Source organism: Colletes latitarsis, chromosome 2 (assembly GCF_051014445.1).
Source record: "Colletes latitarsis isolate SP2378_abdomen chromosome 2, iyColLati1, whole genome shotgun sequence".
Classification (NCBI taxonomy): Eukaryota; Metazoa; Arthropoda; class Insecta; order Hymenoptera; family Colletidae; genus Colletes; species Colletes latitarsis.
Window position 1 is genome coordinate 25089093 of NC_135135.1, and position 22100 is coordinate 25111192.

Here is a 22100-nt window from a genome sequence, read left to right on the forward strand (position 1 = left end):
TTGTTTCGATGCTACCATGAAACAATTCTTGAATTATTCTCTGAGGAAGAAAAATGGACGCGTCGATAGTTCAAGCACCTTTTCCGGTATAAATCTCGAACGATTACTCGAGAGATCGCAAATCTTTGATGTGACCACAGCGATCGCCGCCCGTTCTTATCGCGTTCGAGAACATCGCCGACTGCGACCGTAATTACTCGTCGCGGGGAAACGAGACGCGTCTCCCCGATGTAGGTGAAGTAGGTTTTCCACCTAACGGCTCGGAATCAAGAGGAATACTTTCTTTCGCGGGCCTCATCCTTCCGTCTCGATACGCGAACCATCGAGAAATTCCCAGGAACAAAACCAACTGTCATTCCTCGATGATCGTCGCTCGATCGGATCGAGGGGACAACGTCCATTTTCTAATATCTCTCCGCGGGACCACGGTGGAACGGAAACGTGGTCAAAGTTTGAACGATCGAACTCGACGTCGTTCCGTGTCGCGGGAATTATCGAAATAAAAACGAAATCCCTCGAACCTATAATTATTCGCGCCACTGTGTACACTGTGGGGGGAAAATAAAGGTCAGTCCCGGGTTAAGAATAATGCAGTACCACAAGTAGAGGGAATGTGGGTAGTATCGATTAATTTCTGCCTAGTTGCAAGCCTTACGAGGACCGACGAGAACGTCTGACCCAATACGGTCCACGGTTCCTTCCAAGTCCTTTCTTGCTCCCTGCGATACATTTGGCGCGCCATCTTGGTTTCAAGAGACGATTGAAATCGAATAAAAGAAACGAAAGATTGAAAAATTGCAGTTAATATTATTTAAACGTAACTAAACTTTCTTTTTTTTTATATCTTTGCATAGTCGATTTAAATCAAGATCAGCGACCCTGACGATGAGAATCCGCGAACGCGAGTAAACACGTTTAGTATTCCACAAGTGTCTCTAAAAGACCCGATCACTTTCGAGCAATTTGTTAATGTAACGGTGGTCGGGTTTTCTAGAACGTGTTTGCTTACATTCGCAGGTTCTCGTCTGCGATCTTGATGGACAAAAAAAACACGAGTGTCAATTCAAATTGCCTTCTGTTTCCAAATAACAGGAAAAATATTTTTGCAGTCGCAATAAAATCTTTTTGTATCCTCGCGACTGGGGAGGAGGTTATCACCACACAAAATAGAGTGTAAGTACCAAAGAATTCTAAATAAAATTTAAACTGTGTCCCTGAATTCAACGTTAAAATATCAGGCATATAAAGTCACAAAACTCCCATCAAGTGAAGGTGTTATCAAGAATCATCGATGTTATTATCAGAAATTAAATTTAGAAATAAAGAAATCGTTCGGTTATCAGCTACTATTATAATTTTGGATTAATGGCGGCTAATTGGCCGGTTCGTACGTTCGATAGTGGCTATAATTTCGTCCGGGGCGTCTAGCTAAGAGCGAAACGAGATTTCTCGCGAGCCGACCGATCCTGCCGCGATGTAGGTGAAGTTTCTAATGCGAAGTACCGGTGAAGACTCATCGCGGCGTCGTCGTCAGCGGGACAAAACCACCTCCAACGTCGCTGAAAGAAGTAAACTAGCGCATCCCGGTGCACCGTGCACGCAACCACGACGCAAGAGAGTATTTTCAGGGGTTAACGAACCCGCGGCGGACATCTCTCGCCGGCCGTGTCATACTTTGCGCTTCTCCGAGAGCCACGGATCACGAGTAGCCGGGGGGAAATCGCCGGGTTTTTCACCCGATTCCGCGAACGTGATTTTAATTTCAGCGCCGTTCGAAAGTCGACGCTCCGACACCGCCGGGCTTCCCCTCCATTCGAATCGCCTTTTGTCCCCTCGGTTTTGACCTTTTACTTTTCAGCGACCAGGCCTCCATCGATCCGGAGGATGTCAAGATTTTTGCGTTACACCATCTTCGAAATTCGTTGGACCAGACTCGATATGCTGACATTTGTGTATCTTCCTGTTTCGAGGCTCTTGATGCAACGAGTCAAAATATCTTTCTTGGATCAACCCGAGGAGGATTTGATGTAAAGATTAGGAGTAATATTTTGGTCATGAATCTAGGTTTATCACAATGTCGATTAAATTATTCGAAAATTAACAATCGACACGTTTCTCAAGCAGATGCGTGACTAAATTTAAATATAAAAGAGCGTACTAAAGATCGCCAACATCGATCATATTCGTTACAGATAATTATAAAGATGGCATGGTACAAGGTAGATTTGCCAGGTGAATTAGTACGTTGTTAAATATTTGTACGGCCCAATAAAAAAATAACACTGACCCAAGGTAACCGGACATATCGACGACCTTTCCGGGCTTTGGACCGTACTTTTCGAGTGTTTGGCGAGAATAAACGAGAATTCCCTCGCCAAGGCGGCCGTCTATGACACAGATTGCAGAATGCACTTCCGGTAGAGGCCGCGAAACGCGGTATTGGCCTTCCGCCGTCTCGGCGAGCGGAAGCGTCGGCGCGCGAGGCGGGAGGCGCAAGGTGAAGGTAAAGGTAACGCCGTAACGTCGAAGGTACGCCGAGAAAAGTGGCGATTTAGCGTGATCACGGTGCCGCGGTACGCAGCTCGGTAACAACGAGCTAGCTAAGTAGTGCAAGCGTAAGAGTGCTCGATGCTAGAGGTCAGTAACCACTCGCGAACGCTCCGTTCCGTTCCGGTTACCCGCTCCGCGCTCTACGGCCGATCGCTCTCCTCCTCGAGAGGCTACAGTCGATGAATTTTTTCCTGCCTTGTTCCGAGAAACGAAATCTCACCGTTCCCAAACAACGTCTCGACGATGCATCGATCCTATCTTCGCGAGAAAAGCACTGCAACCCCCGAAAATTTCGATTCAAAGGAAAAATTTAACTTATAAACCTTAAAAAATACCTGGAGTCTTGGAACTTTGAGAGAACCGAAGATTCTGTTTACGAGAATGATAAATTAGACTTTTGCAAAATAAAATCGTGAACTTTCGTAGCCCCGTCTTAATAAATATTTCAGGAGATTCGAGCCACCATCCAGCTATCCAAGAAGAGGTATTTTTACTATCGACACAATTGGCACAGGGCCCACGGATAGAAAACGGACGAAACGAGCAGATTAAGTGTATCAACTATCCACGGAAACGAGCCTCGAAAAAAGGATTTCGATATTGTCCAGAACTTTTTTAATAACACATTGTTGACACTCGTGTTTGCACTTGCATTATCTATTTCTTAATTCATTAATTATCTGTTTAGAATTCTGTGTAAAATCCCCAGTCAACAATGTGATAATATCCACTGAATTCTAATAAATAGAAGTTTATATCGTGCAGAAATAAAGCAGATTTCTGAGTCAGGTCTATCTGCTTTGCATTTGCATCAATATCCAATCTGTTCACAATTTACAACTTCGAACGGAGATTGTGCCCCGCGATAACAGTCGTATCGAAGCCATTTTTGCGACTCGGTATTACAGATTACGAGAACGCGAAAATAGAACCAAGACAGTATTAATCTCGCGAGATCTCGTGGATCGAGAGAGAATCTCGCGACAAAAATCGTCGCTGGACGTGACACGGTCGATCGATCCCGGCATCGTTTCAGCGCGCCGGTTTCCCGAGCGTACGCGATATTATGTAAAAGTGGCCGCATCCTATCGTTCTTCGTTAACGCCGGCGATTTCCTGTTCCAGACGTCGTATCCTTCTTTCTCGATTTCACGAGCGAGCGCGATCGAGCAAAATAAAATTCGTTCAGTGTTACTTTCGATCGACTTTCAAATTTACTATTTGCGTATGAGCAGGGACGTCCGTATTTATTCGTCGAATGCTTCTTACGCAATGGATCGATCCTAGAAAAAACGGGGCTCTTCGAATCCGCCTACGTTGTCTATGATTCAGTTTGGAAACAAATCTGTACAACCACGAAAGGCAAACGATGCGAATTAAAAGTTCGTAAAGGAGTTTGACTAAAATTGAGCGCTTTAAAGATGTTTTGCACGAGAGAAATAACATATTTTCGATGTTTTGTGAGCGATGGGCTCGTCGAGCTCCGCCCTCTTGGTCTTTCTAGGGTTAAATCTCAACGAATCGACGCGGCTGTTTGGACACGCGTATTTCGCGGCCGGAGATCCTGGAGACTTCGACGCCCGCATAGAACAGTTCGCGACGGACACACGCACGCTGCAAGCCAGTCATATATTTTCTTCTCGGTTTATTACAATTTCACCCCCAACCAGGGTCAATTCTAACCCTTTTATTCTATACCAGAACCAGGACCCTTTTCCCTTTTGTTTACTTCCAACGAAAATCAATCCACAATTTCTCTAATTTCTGTTTTTACTTTAATCGTTATCCTGTATTTTTTTCCATCCCTAACGTAGATTCTTCTTATCTCAATTCGTAGAGAATGTAATTGGAATTTAACAAAAGTGAAATTACACAAAAGAAGATACTTGGCTCAGGATATTTTTATTTTGTTTAACGATACAGAAGATTCGTTTTTGGGACGAAATGAAGACTAAAACGCAAATAATAGTGAATTTTGCCTCGAACAAGAAAAGAAATTTGCCAACCTGTGATTATAATCTGATTAAGTTAGATTGCTCGTCGAAAGACGGTTGGCAATGAAGGTTTCAAACGATACGCGATTTGAAAATGAAGAAGAGCAAAGCTTGCAACGGGCAGCGATTTCCGTCGATAATTATCGTAGCGAGGAAAGGATCGCGCGAAATCGATCCGCGAGTTTTTCTATCGTCATCGACACCAGATTCCCCGTCGTTGCTTCTCGGCCGTTAAGAACGAAGCCGAAGAAACACGAAAAGAAATCGAGCGCCGATAGCTCGGGTTTCCGAAGGTCAGTAACCAGGGACAAGAAACACGGAAGAGTCCGGGCCCAATAAAAACGCTTGGCCGATTAAAATTATATAATTACTCGCCACGATCGACGCTGAGGCTACTTCAAAACTCGGTTCTTTTTGCGTGACTCGATATCCCTCGTGACGCATTCCCTCCATTCAGAGTTCCTTGCTCGTTGAGTTCGAATTCTAAAATGAAATTTACTTGACAATTAACCCTTAATCGCGTGGTCCTTGGAAAATTAAAAAATTATTTTCTTTCGGTAAAATAAGAGCAGTGTCAAATTGTTAACAATTTTAGTTTTTACGTTTTATTACTTTGCAGTTTATAACGTAAACACAATTTAATTTGAATGGACTCGATGACCTTAGTCACTGCTATCGCGATTAAAGGAAGGCATAATTTTTCAGCCGCTGTCAAATGGGAGGTGGCAGCGTAATTAGTGATATCTGGGCCGGTATTTGACGCCGCGGTAAAACGGAAATATTATAAAATTTATTACAGGCCGAACGGATAGCAGAAAGTATCTCGAAATGATTGATGGACAAATAAATACGTACGCCAGAAAAATTACCGAAGATAATTATATACTCCAACGAGATAATGCTGTAGGGCATATTGCAAACGTGGTAAAGTAGTACTTTTCTACAAAACAAAAAAAATGTTCGAGTTTTTGGCCGGTCGGCAAAATCCGGCGGGCCTTAATATTATTGAGTCGGGGAAACCTTTTGCAGGAGCACCAAAATGGCAGTAAAAATATTTCCGTGCATTAAAACAATGTATTTTAAATTACTAGGGAGGAATGATACGAGTCGCTTAAAATCTTTGTTAAAAAAAATTAATTTCACGAAAAATCAAACCCAGAATATAGGATAAGAAAGAAATATTTCTGAAAGAAAATCTCATTTTATAGGAATTTCATTCGATTGAATACAGTTTAATATGATCGAACTGAATTATTAAATTTAAATTCTCTATTTTCGGACGTTTATTCAATTGGGTTTCACTCTATAATTTAAATTCGATTTCTTATTTAATATAGAACGACTAAATAGGGTGCCTTTCAATCGTTGCTCGATGTATGTAAATAGATGATAGTTTTGTTCGACCGTGGTTAAGGGTTAAAAAGCGAAACGCGAGAAAAATCGCGAGTGGCGAAGAAAACGTCAGCGGTATTTCGTTACCGTAGCAACGCAACGTCCGTTGGAAATTATCCTTCCGATACGTCCGGTTTACGGTAGAACCCGCGAAATAATTAACACGTTCAACGCTAGAGCGGTTCCTAGGGATCGGTGAACAAAATTCTCAACCGGTTGCTTCGAAATTTTATTCGCGAATCGGCACTAAGAAACCTTCGAGACATTTTATTTAACCCTACGTTGCATCAATTTTATTCCTTGATCATCTATTGGTGTAAATTTTCTCATTTTCTCAAACTGTAAAATCATAATAAATTATCCAATCTTCGTTCAAGAAAAAAAAATTTCAAATCGTTCTAAAAAAATTATTTTTAGTTCTGGGAGTAAATTAGAATCATTTTCTGTGAATACACATACCCCCGAAATCCTACGCATTTTCGAGAAAAAAATTCCTAAACGAAAATATAATGTCTGACCATGAATAACGATTCCCCTGAAATTGCATGCGTTTGTTTAAAACATCATAATTTCTGAACGGATTGGAGAATTTCAATGTTTCAAAAGACAAGCAACGCGTATTTTAGAGAAGAATATTTAGAAATTCTAAGAATGTTGGAATTCCTCATTGTTATCACTTCATACGTATAGTCCCAAGTATGTCAGAAAATCAGAATCCAGTTGTAACATCTGTCAGACATTACCGTGAGTTCCTCAGGGCTAAATTTAATTTGAAGATTGATTCTTCGTTTACATAAAGGGTGAAAATAATAATCAAGAGCACGAAAAGACAACATCCCCGGACGGAAAGGGTTTCCCAAGACCCCGAACGGTGAAAAACTGCACTCGCTGGAGGGGGTGTCTTCCAGTTCGGGTCGTAGATCGTTCTGCGTTCTGGTCGAGGGTCGAAAAGATCAACCGGGCACGGGCGATCGGCTCGTATTTTCGGAGGTCAGTAACCAGAGTCGAAGAAGACACGGTCGCGCGCTCCTCCGGGGTGGAGGGAGACGGAAGAAGCCCGGAGGCCTACGCGAGCGCGTGTACTCGCGCGGCGAGAAAAACAGAGAGAAAGAGCGGGAGCCCCGGGAGGACCGGTGGAAGGGAGGCGAAGAGGCCCGAGGGGCACGGAACGCAGGGAAGAGGAACGCTTCCATCGGGCGCAGGGAGGCAAGAAAAGGAGAGGAGAGAAGGCGGTAGCCTCCTGTGTGCAGGAGAACTCGAACCGAACCGAAAGGGGGTGGGGAAAGAGTACCGTTGCTTCTGTCGACGGGGGAATACTGAACCGAACCGAACCGAACGAAAACGTACCGGGTGGCTCGTCGGAGGGAACGAGAATCACGAAGGGAAGGAAGGAACGAGGAAAGAAGGCCCGGCCCCCCGAAGGAAGAAGGAAAACGACGCTCAAGGAGGACCGATCACGCTCGGTTCGCCGATGCTCGCGGCCAGAGGAGCCGCGAACGCGGACAGAGAGGGACCCACAGAGCGTAAGCGGCGTGGAAACAGGACGCGAACACCGGGCAAAAGAAACGGAGGAGAAAGAGAGACTTGGCCGAGCCGAGCGAAGGAGCCCAGCCGGCCTCCTCTTCTGCTTCCTCGCCCTCCACCAGTCCTCCCGGCGACGCACACGAACCCGTCCCGCGCTCAAACGTGGGTTACGTTGGTGCGTGCACGCGCGCACAACACCGCGGCTCGTACACACAAGGAGACACCTAGACTCACCTTACCCGCCGTGCTCGTCAGTTCGAACCACGCGGCTTCGCACGGTGTACACGACCGTACGTCAAGGACGGAGCCAGCGACTACGCGAAACACCCAACACCAGAGGTCCCGAATCGCGACGCGACCGATCATCCTCCAGAGACTGCTCTTCCGCGCGCGAATCAACCCGTGGATCAAGACGCGACCAAGAACCCCGTGCGAACGAGTTAGTGACAGAGAATACACCCGGCGATCGGGAGGATCGACCAGGAGGCTCCGGGGTCTTCGTATCCGGGACTCGTGGTGACCGACGTCCAGTGCCACGCGGAAGTTTCCGAGTTCGAGTCGATGACATTCGGTTCTCGTTGTCGCCGCGAGTGATCGTTCCACGGACCGTAACCGGGACCGGAAGATATGTCAGTGACTTTGACTTGTGAACTTTGACAGTTCGTCGTGAACCAGGATTCACCCGGCGTCCAGGGGAACCGTACAAGGTGAGCGTTTCTTCGTTCGTCCTTACGCTCGGTTAACCGTAAACGCGACTCTGGTAAAAGTCTCGAACAGTCTCCGTTTTCTGGATTGGTCCGGAAAACAGCCGGTGACCTGACATAGTTTCGATAGCAAACGACGCAAAACTCCCGATCGTGGATCCCGTCGAATACAGATTTCGACGCGTCCCGACACCCGGAACGCGCCGAGGAGTTTAACGAACCGCTCCGCGGATAGCGCTCGACGCGTAATCGCCACCATAACAGCCGGGGAATGAAATAACGCGGAGGACGTTTGCTTCAAACGGTCGGGGGCCCTTTGGTTCGCGCGTTACGTCACAGAACCGAGCTCTTTGGATACAGAAAGTGTTACTTCACGGTCGGTTCTTCGAGAGCCTTGGCCCTAACGGTACCGGGACCAAAGTCAAAGCCTGGAAAACGGGGAACGGTAAAACGAACGACGCGATCTTTTCGTCCCAGACGCCAGCATGGCCGTGGAATCCTCTCAATTGAACCAAATTAAACAGTTTTTTGGGGGGAAAGATCGTAGAGAAAGGTACCAAAGACGGAGTGATATCGATTGGACCAAAGAAATGGCCCCCTCCAGATTTTCAAATATATTATCAGTTCAAAATTGATGTTTATTTATTATATAATGAAAAGTACTTTGGTAGAACGACAATTCTCCGACGAAAGAAAATTTTCTTTCGAAAGTTATGACGTGTGCGATAAATAGGACAGTGGCACCTAGAAGAATCTAGAAACGAGCAGCGCTGTAAACAGCTACCAACAGTATTTTTTTTATATTGAAATGTAATTGGTTCGAATTAAATATATAATTGCAATTACCAGGTTTAATTCGGGACTTAGTTTCCGTGCTCTAGAAATCAAACTCGAATAAATTGCAATGAAATTTTTTCGAGGATTCTATAAATAGGACAGTGGGGTAGCTCGCGCGTTAAAGAAAGGATTCGACGGAAGACTAGCAAAATTCTGCATAAATTCATCGGGTGCCATTTCGAGGAGAATGAGAGTCGCCTATAGATACACCGTTAAACGAGCGTATTTCCTAATATGACATAACCGTGAACCGTTGGCCCCCCTCTTTCTCTCCGTCTTCGCCGGGCCGTTCGAAAATCTTTCCGAGCAAGATCGAGACGTCTCCATTTTTTCTTTTCTTTTTACCTGTAACCTTTTCCTGTGAAGGGAAAAACACGGATCTCGACGAAGGATCTCCCCAGGACGGAGAAAATCGTCAGCTTTGCATCTGATGCGTAATTTTTGGGGGATTTGTCGAGAGCAAAGGGTTTGTTAATTAGGGGAATGAACGTCGAGAAACGAAGCGTATAAGGTTTTCGATTTTAAGAATGGCACGCCGTGGGAGAGGATAATGACGCCTGCAGGTGCCTACTAATGTGACATAACGGGATCCGCAGACCGCGGTTCGTAGCCACGGTCATTGCGAACTCGCGTGTATGTAATCATTTCGGGGTGGGGGACGGGGGCGGTCGATTTATTGGAACGGTCGTTGCACTTTTCAAACGGGCCACTCGCCGATGGGGTCGGTACGTTTCCGCGGTCGCGAAAGACGAGGATCGAGGCGACCGGATCGTCTTCCTCCTCGACCATCGTTCGATTTTTGCGCCCGTGCCCTTGATTCGAGCGTCGCCGTCCTTTTGGAAAACCCAACAACCGGAAAACGTCTTGGAAACCCCCCCTTTTTTAATTTTTCAATTTTATTCAAACGTAACCAAAACTTGCCCTCTGCTATAAGCGATTTAACAGGGGTCATGATCGTTAAAATTTTAGCAAATATAGAATACTCGAAATAATTTTCAAGCGAAAGTAAATTTACGATGTCAATCGTTCTAAAAAAATTATTTTTAGTCCCGGGGCTCGATCGCAATCATTTTTGGTGAATACACATACCCCCGAAATCCTACGCATTTTCGAGAAAAAAATTCCTAAACGAAAATATAACGTCTGACCATGAACAATGATGAAAGTGTCTGTTCGACACACACAATTTACGATGCCCGTTTCTTTCTAATACTAAAAAGTTCTCGGGAAGCGTTTCGATTTGTCGCGAAAGAGACGAGAACTTCGGAACCGACTTATATTCGATTACTTGCTCTTTCGTTGAACATTGTTCGCGTTACGGTAACCGCGTTATCAATGGAGCGAGAGAAACTTGGAAAGAAAATCGCCTGGAAAGTTTTTCGCGGTTCGTGTCTCGTCGTCTGAATTTGAAAAGCGTCGCGGGGTTTTCAAGTTCCTCGATTCCTGGCGTAATCCAATTAGTAAGAGGCAGAAGTAGCGTCGCTTTCTCCGGTGTTTGGAAAAAAAAGAATCAAGGGTGGTCGATGACCGTGTCGTTCGTAGGCCTAGCCTAGATTCGTACGCCGCGGGCGAGCGGCGAGGCTGAAAGTACCGTAGCGCCATTTTCCATGCAAAAATTGCGCCTGTCCTGCGATTCCGCGATAATACATACGCCGAACCGTAAAGTATTACGCGCTACCGTAACGATGACCGTCCGGTACATATACACGGTGTTCGGTTTCACGCGATCTACTACCTCTTATTAATTACCGCGAACCGACAAACGCCATTTTTTATTTTTTAAATACAAACGTTCTTGGAGTCTTCTCGCTTCTGTCTTCATTTGTTTGACCATAATTTTTAAATTTCTATTTTTACTTACTGCAAGATCGATTCGATAAATTATCACCCTTTCGATTATGAAAAAAGAATTAACAGCTAATAGACCACGTCCTAGAAATATCGTATGAAGTTGGCTAAAACTATCGAAACATCCAAGAACAATATTTTTTTTTTAAATTACCAGTGACTGTGCAATGGAAACGAAGAATGAAATGCGACGAAAAAAGAACGTAATAGAGATCTCTAGAACTAGGCGCCTAATTTGAAATTAATGAGAGAAAATTTCTTACTTGACAGAACATTGTTAATGGTACCATAAATGTGCATAAAAATAAAAATACGGGTCTGAAAAAAGATCTGTGACTTAATAAATTGTAAGTCGTTGGTGAATCGCTGAGTTTCTCGATGGTTGAAAAAAAAAGTCTAGTGATCGAATTTGAGAAACAGGCATCCGAGTTAATTAACTTGGCCTTACGAAGCATTATTTCGAGTTTAATATCTATTTTCACTAGAGAAACCGGGAACAGACGTTTCCAGCGTGCGCAAATATTTTACTATCGAACAAATCGGCAGTGAAATAAGCCTGTCCCTCATTTTCCGTCACGCGTAGACTAGACTCCGAAGTATAACACGGTACCATAACCTCAATTACGCGACTACGCGGTGAGACGGACTGGAAGTATTGTAGGGAGAAAGAAAGACCAGTCCTGGAAGAAATTGCGAGTCGTATTGGGTCAGACGTTTTAGTCAGGCTTCGTAACGCTTGTGACTCGACAAAAAGAAGCCCAGGCGATGGTGGCCTGGGGAACTTTCCCGGTGTTAGTTTTGCACATCAAATTTCCTCGCTTTTAACAGTCGAAACTCCTAATTAAATGCAACGCGTTCGAGCCACTTTTCAACTTGGAATTCGCTTCTGTCCGTAAGAGTTCGCCTGGCAAATCAAAGTTGGCGCCATCTATGTTAATGACGATTCGACGATTCTATGGAATATGCAGAAACTATTCACGATTTTCTGGTGAACCTACTTTTGGCCAAAAATGGAGGCCAAACTTCTTGCATACGTACACACGTCGTACCAAATTTCCTTAGTTTGTGATAAATAACTAAAATACGTTAGAATTTTTCGACAAATTTAATAGTATTGATGGTTTATGTATGAGGGTTGAAATTTCCCTGCTGTAACCACTAACAGACAGGAAAGTCTCCACATTCTACTTACTCCTTAACCCTGCAATAGTCTTCGAAGCTAAATTATACTCGATATAGAAATCATAACTAGTTCAAAGCCTTCTAACTTCTGTAAGACACAGCTAAACTACAGGAAAATCACAAACACACAGATTTCGGAAAGAAACAGTTCATAGTATCGGTGCACAGAACCATTTGGCTCCAAAATCGCCATCACGAGCGTCGAATTAAAAGTGTCCTACTACCCAATTTACTAATACAGCCAAGATTTCCGCAAATTAAGTAACTTATGCTTTCTCTCAGGATACAAAGAGTACCCGAGCAAAGTTTTATTCGATTCGGACGAAAATGGTGGAAGTTACAAGCGAATCACAAACCCACAGATTTCCAGCGCGAATAACATCGAAATGGTCGAAACGTGGAGTCCGAGAGCATTGGTTGGTGACAGTTTCTCGGTGTTATCGTCGAACAGACGGATCCATTGCGATCGTCGTCATTATTTTTAATCGTGGCAGTCGTTATTATTATCGAGAAGGCGCGCAGGACCGGTTAAAAGCGAGCTGCGCTCGCGTGGATGCGCCCCGCTATAAAGGCCATTATACTCACTTCCTCATTCTCACTTACCCTGTTCAACCTGCAGGAATTCGACGCGATAAAGTTCGCGGCAACGGCGCGTAAATCTTCCATAAAAATATCATAAAATTCCTGGTTCGCCAGATTCCAAGGTCAATCGAAGCCGTAGGGGGAGGAGCGGAGAAAGAGGAGGAGGAGGGAAGAAAAAAAAAAAATAAATAAACACGCTCGCGGTTCCGCGGGAAACGCCATTAACACAAGACACGTAGCAGTTTATATTCAACGAGTACGTGTTCATTCTGAGGCGTTTTATCGTTCCTTCGGGAGATTGCAGTACGAAGAACCGAGATACTAACCCGTAGGGGTAGAGAAAAATTATCGTAACTTTCTGACCGTGCTCGGTGCACCGAAAAAGCCTCGAGTATCGCGGGTCCCGAAGAGCCGCGTATCACGTACCGGGTGGCTCGCGACGAACGACTCCGGGGAACTCGAAACGTGAATGGCGAACGTGCGCGAGCGCAAGGGGCCGCGAGAGTCTAGTTCGAGGAGCCAATAACCGTCCTACATCGACGCTCTATCATCGACGAAATGTACTATTGCGTTTCGTTCCTGGCGTCGCGATCTAGAACGTTCCGGGCTGCTCCGGACGAGCCGACGTTGCAGTTAACCGATTTCCACGCCTGGAATTTTTTCGGTCGAGTTTTGAACCGTGCGATATTCATGGGTGGATAAAGATTTAAATGACAACATAACCTACGAAATAGAGAACTAAAATGACGGACAATAATAACAAATGAAAGGAAACTCCTGAATCTCTGGAACCATCTATCGAACACCCTAAACGACATCTAAAATATTCATGCAACACGATCGCTAATGCCTTTCAGTAATAGTGCTCGTTGTAGAGCTTCGATCTATTTAAAATTTTACACTGCAAACGCGACGAGTGCCTTTCGTCCATAGTTGCGATTATACTTATGTACAGTAATCGGTGTTCATGAATGATCGTCGACAAACAGTACATAGAAAGTTCTTTGTTATTAGACACCGAAAATGTCTTCAACCCTTTGTTGGAGCACGTTCTCGTTACACTCTTTGAGACAGGGTTAAATGATTTGTTCTTCGAAGGAGTTTCTCACCCTAGGGGGTTGATTTCTCGGGACAAAGGGCTCGCGATTGGGGGAAACTAAATAAACGTGGCCAGAAATGAGTCGAGTTCGATGATCACGTGGAGAAGGCCGAAGTATCACAAGGAACGGCGAGGCACGCAGCGTCACATACCGGGTGTATCGCGCAGAAGCACGACCGAGGAGAAGGAAGGAGAAGGCTCGAGCTTGCACGTATATAGGAGGCTCGCGAGCCGAGTCGAGCCGAGCACCAGGAGTCAATGACCGTTCTACATTGACGCGTTGCGCCGGCCCGAGTGCCGGCTGAGTTGAGTAAAGTCACGGCCAGCCATCAGCCGTGAGATTCCCTCCCTTCGCTTCACTTCGCTTCGCTATAGCCTTGCTCTACCTGATGACGGCCACGAGCCATCCTAGAGTATGATCAAACGGCCCACCAAGTCCATTTTTACCACTCACACGACGTGAAAATTTTTAATACGCCACTATCGTTCGTGACAAAACTTTAGGGGGCTGAAACGACGTGGGGGTTAAAATTGTGGTCGATTATAGGAATGATAGAGAAATAGGGGTAGACCTAGAATAGTTACAGTGTAATTAAAAAATAAGACAAGTGACGAGAACTCAATTATTAATCTTTTAATTCCACAACCTTTAGCGTGGGTCCTTGGAAAATTTATTAAGAGGTTAAGATCTTCTCGATTATCCGTGAATTTTTGTCAATTCTATCGAGATCTCAACCCCCGAGGGTGCAAGATCGAAGCAAGTATTTAAGCACCGAATGGTCCTGCGAAAATAAACACTATTTATGTTTTTAAACTCCGGAGGGCGCTTTTAGGAAGCTTTGATGGAAGGTAGTCTATTCTCTAAGTATGAAATTTTACCGAAATATCCCATTTTCGAAAGAAATACAATATTTATATACACGGAGTTTAAAAAACGAAGGGGGGCAGAAAATTTGTAAAATATTTGCCGTTTGATGTTGATCGATATCGAGGTACAGGGTCGAAAACGTCCAAAAATGAAGAAGTCGAACGGTCGCGTGATCTCCGCGACCAATGGGCGAAATCGAAAGAGCGTAAACCAGGAAGCCTCTCGCGAGGAAGGTGTTCGAGCAGCGCTCGAGCAACGCGTTTGTTCGATACTCGATTTTGCCAATTTTCTGCTGTCGTTTTTCCCCCCCGTTTATCGAAGCTAAATTTAGAGTCGGAGCCATTACTCTCACCGCGGTAATAAAAGCGCTTTACTGTCGTTCGTGCCGTCGAAGAAGAGGTACACTTACCTAGAAAAGACAACCCGCGGAATTTCCATTTTCTCAAGTACCCGCGAAGGAACGGCTTCGAATGAGCGGCGACGGGCCTGCGGAACGATCGTGCCGATTTGCAATGCAAAACGGTCACGCGGTCGGCTTCTAATTTCGTCTTGACACCGTGAACGATTTTCAGCCCGGTAGCCATCTTTCTTTTCCATTTCTTACGCGTCGCGACCTCGAGGAACGTTTTCCCGATCGAAATCGAACCTCGGATCAAGTTCTCGACACTTTTTTTTTAACTTGTGTTTTCGATATTATCACCTTTCACCCCAATCCTAATTCCACAAGGTCGTGACTTTAGATTGCAAAAGAAGTGTCGAATTGACAGTAACATAATTTTTAATCTACGTAATTTTGTTCATTAAAAAATGTTTGATAATCCTGGTACAATGTACCGTAATACTTTTGTAAGATTTACAAGAAATTTCACCCTAATCTTAATTCTGCAGGGTCGTGACCATGGGTTGCAAGGGAAGTATCGAATTGATGTTTGAAAAATTTATGTTAAGAATAATACTTTTATAGGATTTTGAAGAAAGTTAAATAGCGCATTTCCTGGTGTTTCATATAGAGTTATTGAAATCTTGGAAAAAATAACAACACTTTACGTTCTTTAGGTTTTTTCTTAACCTAGTTATTGCATAGCGCTACAACTATTTAGGTTTTATTTGTGTTGTTTGCGTATGTTCCGGGCCGCTTCCATTCCAATTGGATCGAGTTTAAATTCATAAAGCAAAACAGATCGAATTTTCACTTCCGTAGATCGTACGTTTAGCACGTTTTGGATCTCGTTGAAACACTCGATTAGCTCTAATGGAGACCATCGTATCGCTGTTAAACAAATTACCATGATCTTGATACGCGACTACGCGTTAAATATAAATTTAATTTTCAATTCGTATAGTTGTTCGACGAAAATTCTCCCGATTTCTGAGCCGAAGTCGCATCCTGGTGGAATTAGGGTTAAAAAATACTCATAGAAAACGACTCGATGCCTCATTTGTACGCTCGACCACATTAATTCGTTCCCGTTTCATGGGAAAGTCACTAGGCGTTCGACAACTCCAAGCATTTCGCGAACGAGAAGGGGAAATAGAGAACCTCTAGTAACTTTCCTCGAAGCGGAAACGAATTTGTACGGATGGTTGTGCATATAGGAAGTTGTCATAAATAAAGTGACGCTGTTTACATCTATGGTAATATCAAGTTTGTTCAAATACTAAAATTTGTACTTTTAACAAGGTCTAAAATTTTTTAATTCACTGGACTCGATAAGTTATTGACCACACAAGAAACGGGTCATAAATTTAAACGAAAATTAATTGGACGTCAATTTACGTTGAAACCATTGGATTAGAAAGTAAAACATACTTATATACAACGAAAGTTCAAGATAACTGTAAACAGATAGGTTTGGATCAAGATGTGGACTCGATGCTAATTTTTGTATAATTCCTCCTCAAATTTATAATAATTAATACCAGGGAAGATTAAAATCGTTTTTTACTGTAAACGATATCATGCTTGTACTATTTTCTCAGTTAATAATGTTCAAATTAATATACAAATTGCTACAATCGATTCTAAATTTGCTAACTTATTTTCCGCTTTACTTGTCATCGCAAAAAATCGAATCTTCAACGCCTAATGGAACATTTGATTCGAAGAATAAACGATCGATCGTTTGACCAACCAGTATCAATTTATTCGAGTCGAACTCGTTCGATCGAATCTGTTCGTAGGGAAATTCCTCGCTCTGTGATTGAAATGTTCATTTTTATTCCGCGAGTAACGGGCCAACGGTTGTTTTATTCGTTATTAGTTATTCGAGGCTCGTATCCAGGGAAGAATTTTGTCTCGGGGATTGGTCTTCTGGATCGTAGCGAGTTAAGTTGGTAATATGCGGCGGTCGGGAGCGAGCGAGCGCGCTCGTTCGTTATATAAGGTGAAAGGGCGACTGACATTGACATTGAGGTTCGTGCTATTCAATGCGGAAACGGACAAACTCCGTTATTTAATCTCTTTCACAACGATTACGAGGGAACGCTTTATCGGCCGGAGGTATCGACCGGAAGCGCAAATGCGCGTTACGTGTTCCGTCGAACGAACCCGACTAGAATTCTTCTTATTGCCGCGCGCGAACAGATATCATTGTTTTCCTCCGCGATACTCCTTGCAACAACTTAAAAAAGAATCATTTCCCCTTACGAAACATTTACCATCCTCCGTACGACGCTTCCGCAACGCTTTTTCTCTAATGGCTCCCATAAATACATTCACTGTAATCGCCAAAATAAAATAGCAGCTTCATCGTTCGTTATAATCCACTTTTTCTTAGAGAAGAATCTTTTAATGTGCTTATTGAATATGCAAAAATAGAGGATTTAACTAATATCTTTAACACTATTTTTAACGTGTGTATTCGATAAATCTAATATAGAAAAATATTTTTCTTTTACTATGTTCGGCCACCCCTGGGAAAAATTTTAAAGGGGGATTCTAAAGGCCAAAATAAGACGAAAATCAAGAATACCAATTTGTTGATGAAAGCTTATGTTTAAAGTTCCGACCGTACTGAATTTTTTTCTCGAAAATGCGCAGGATTTCGGGGGTATGTCTATTCACCAAAAATGATTGTAATTGACCCCCGCAACCGAAAATAATTTTTTCAGAACGATTTGAAACTTTTCAATTTCGTCAAAAAATTTCAGCACTTACTCGAATTTTTGTCTCGAAAGTGGGTAGGATTTCGAGGGTATGTGTATTCACCAAAAATGATTGTATTTGACCCCAGAACTTAGAAATAATTTTTTTAGAACGATTTAAAATTTTTGAATTTAATTGTTAATAACTTTTTAACGAAGCCTCCATCAACAAATTGATATTCTTGATTTTCGTCTTATTTTGGCCTCTAGAATCTCCAATTAAAATTTTTCCCAGGAGTGGCCGAACACCCTGTATAAGGATATGAAGGGACTATTGTAGAGAAAGATGTCTTGAACGAATAATGTACAATTTGTGTACTCACGAGAGAAAATGCAGAAGAAATTGGAGAATTACTTTATAAAATCTAAAAAATATTACTAATAGACTAATATCGTTAATTTTTAACGTGTGTATTCGATAAATCTAATATAGAAAAATATTTTTCTTTTACTATTTAAGGGTGTTAAGGAAGGGACTATTGTAGAGAAAGATATCTTGAACGAATAATGTACGATTTGTGTACTCACGTAAGAAAATGCAGAAGAAATTGAAAAATTACTTTATAAAATCTAAAAACTATTTTCCTTTTACTGTTTAAGGATGTGAAGGAAGGGACTGTTGTAGAGAAAGATGTCTTGAACGAATAATGTACGATTTGTGTACTTACGAGAGAAAATGCAGAAGAAATTGGAAAATTACTTTATAAAATCTAAAAAATATTACTAATAGACTAATATCGTTAATTTTTAACGTGTGTATTCGATAAATCTAATATAGAAAAATATTTTTCTTTTACTATTTAAGGGTGTTAAGGAAGGGACTATTGTAGAGAAAGATGTCTTGAACGAATAATGTACGATTTGTGTACTCACGTAAGAAAATGCAGAAGAAATTGAAGAATTACTTTATAAAATCTAAAAACTATTTTCCTTTTACTGTTTAAGGATGTGAAGGAAGGGACTGTTGTAGAGAAAGATGTCTTGAACGAATCATGTACGATTTGTGTACTCACGAGAGAAAATGCAGAAGAAATTGGAAAATTACTTTATAAAATCTAAAAAATATTACTAATAGACTAATATCGTTAATTTTTAACGTGTGTATTCGATAAATCTAATATAGAAAAATATTTTTCTTTTACTATTTAAGGGTGTTAAGGAAGGGACTATTGTAGAGAAAGATATCTTGAACGAATAATGTACGATTTGTGTACTCACGAGAGAAAATGCAGAAGAAATTGAAGAATTACTTTATAAAATCTAAAAACTATTTTCCTTTTACTGTTTAAGGATGTGAAGGAAGGGACTGTTGTAGAGAAAGATGTCTTGAACGAATAATGTACGATTTGTGTACTCACGTGAGAAAATGGAGAAGAAATCGGTGTTAATGCTCGAAGATAGTTGTTCGCGATATTTTCAGCGAAGTTGGTCTTTGGGGAGGGAGTGGTCCGACCGAGGTTTCTTCCGTTAAATTGGAACGCCGTGTTTCCGTGACCCTTTGAAAAGTAGGAGCCCCCGAACGAGATATAGGAGGGTGCCTGACCTGCCTTACGCCACGCAGCCGAGCACAATGCCCGAATAACCGACGCTCTTATCTGGCTACGACAATTATTTCCCCCACCGACGTGGCCCAGGTCGGCGCTCGTGACGCGTACTAGTCGTTTATCAGAGTCGTCGCGGAAATCCTGAATTTTTAAAATTCCCGCCCTCGCCTTTCCCCCGACGATCTTTTTCTCTGGGATTAAACAGACCTTTTTAAATTTATTACACCATTCGTACTGACTCTCAAACTTCCCGCATTTATTTAAACGTATTTCGAGAATGGAATTATTCTTTTTTCGATGGAAAAATACACGCCATATTGGCGTTTTTAATTTTTTGGCAGTCGTCGATCAAACGTCGAAGTTTATTATCATACCGTCCAATCCCGACGAAATTATTTTCCCATCGGAAAATTAAATATCGATTTTCGTACGCTCGAATATTTAACGCGTTCCAAAGTGCAATTTACGGTTACAATTTCCGAAGCTTGTCGCTGATCAATCCTGTCGAACATTATACGTGTACTTTTTAATTAGTTTCCAATAATTCGCATAAATGTATTTCGTATTACCGCGTTAACATTCTCGGGCAAATTTTTTCGATTATTAAAATTATTTTTCCACGATGCGAGTCGTTAACGCGAGCGCGCTGCTGCCCGATTTGGAGAAATCGTGCGATTTAGAGTTAATTTGGGTTAAAAAATTTATTCCACGCCGCGAATCTCGAACGATTTTACCCGTGGACCTCGATTTTCACTTCGCCTATGTGTCTTACTATTTTCACCGATAAGATTTTCTGGAAAAGCGCGAAGCTTGTCTCTTGATCTCGTTCTTTGTGCTCCACGGCGACGCGATAACGCGGTAAACGAGTACTGGTGTCGGCGTAAATGGAACAAGGACCCGTTTCAACTGTGAAATGGGTTACGTGGACAAAAGGAGGGGCGAAACGAGCTCGGTTACGAGGGGGGGACATTTTCGAAACCGTACGACCCGTCTTCCGGAATCGTCGAAACGCAAACTGATTGTCCATTCGTTTGCTTTTTGCCGCGTGAAATTCACAGCGTGTAAAATCGTCGATCCAGAGTTTAAAAAACAAATATTCCACACATTCCTTTCTACTATCGTTTAGTTTGAAACAATACGTAGAATTCCACTGGGGGGCTTCTTGGCTCCATTTCGGTTTCCTCGAGGGTTAATCTATCGGGGGCACGATTTTTTGTTTGCAGTAAAATAGCATATCGATTCGTTCTATCCAGGCTACAAACTCGCTTTTTGCACGTCGAGCTAAGATTATTGGAATGCGGGCGTCGAAGAGCGCGATTCGAACAAGGACACAGATACGGAGCCCATTTTGTAATAGGAAGTGCGGGTCGCCGCGGGTTCGTGTAATTACAAAATAGGTTTGTCATAAACCTGGGTCCCAAGGTCGACGACCGACGAGCAAACCGGAAATTATCTTTCCGATCGCAGGAAAAATAGCTACCTTTATTAATAATAAGTGAAACGATGTATCAAAAATATAGAATATTTTTCATACGAGAACTATGTTTTCGAAAGAATCGATATTGAAAATTACACGGGGAGAATCAATAGAGATTGGCGATCAGCGCGAGTAGAAACGGCGAGCGATGGACAGACGCGACAGGTAAATCCGATTTGTAGAATATTTAACGGGTTGGTCGGTGGTGAAAAATATATCTTCACGTTCAAACAGGAATGCAGAAACGAGTCTTAAAAATCTTTGTAAATTGAATGAGCCGAGCATGTGAACGCTTCTAATTAATTAATGCAATTAAATTACTGAATTAGTCTCTCACACGCCACGCAACTAAAATTAGACACGCACTCATAATTATGCGGCAATAAAAAGCAGCTCGAAATTCATAATCTAAGAATGTAGGTAATTTTATGAAAGACAGTCTTTTAATACTCGTGCATGATAGGAGGCAGTCGAAAACTATCTGTATTCGAATGATATTGTATTTGAAGTATACAATAAGTGGACTACGAATAAACTCTTTTGAGTTTTCATATTCGAATAATTAAATAAATAGTCCCGCTAATTTTGAGAAATTAATCGACAATTTCTGTGCCCTATAGTTGATATATTGCCGAGGGAAGATTTATTAAAATATTCGATCGAAAATCCGCGAAAGTGAGATGTTTTGAGCAGCGAAATTCCTCCCACCGGTTCCTTTAGAATTTGTTTTTTGGGGATCGAAGCGTCGAATTCTTGGAAAGCTGGCGATCGTAGCGCAAAACTGTCTTGAACGGAGCCCGAGACCGCGAGCTCAAAGTGTGCTATTACAAAATGGGTTATGCAGCGCGCGAAGAGAGTCAAGTTCAATAACCGACGAGAATGGAAACCTGCGACCTAGCACAAATTCATTTCACTCGTGTCCGTAAAAATCTCTACGGTTTCATTCTCTGCTCTAGCAACTTCTCCGCTAGCGTGCGGCGTTCGTTAAATAGAATAACGTCGGGAGGGGGGGAAAAAAAACATAGACGGAATTAATTCCACGGTTTTCAAGGTTCTCCAGAAACTCCGGATTCCTCGAACGCTCGACTCGATCCCAGTTCGATCGCCGAACTGTGTCGTGACTGTTTCCCTAACGATAAAAAATGACGACCGTGGTAATTCCTAGAAAGCTTTGATATCTTACAGAGAAGTGCACTAAATATTAAACCATAGATCACGAAAAAACATGTATATCTGAAGAATAAATGAAGAACTCACGTGTTTATCTCGCGATGGAGTCACGATTGCTGTTCAGTGTTTTCTCTTTGGTCTGAAAGTAGAGTTTCGAGCGTTAATTTTTATTTTAGGTTTACATAG

General features: G+C 42.6%; 1 protein-coding gene across 13 annotated transcripts in view; it reads right to left on the bottom strand.

The window, feature by feature from the left end:
- Positions 1-22100, bottom strand: part of LOC143347569 (protein FAM76A) — an 85095-nt gene that overhangs the window by 21753 nt on the left and 41242 nt on the right. For 10 of the 13 annotated variants that reach the window (XR_013080639.1, XR_013080638.1, XR_013080632.1 and 7 more), the window contains one exon: positions 22002-22053. The exons of the other annotated variants lie outside the window; for them this stretch is intronic. The gene's annotated coding sequence lies outside the window, so the exon portion shown is untranslated. The remainder of the gene's footprint in view (positions 1-22001; positions 22054-22100) is intronic. 13 annotated transcript variants of the gene reach the window in all.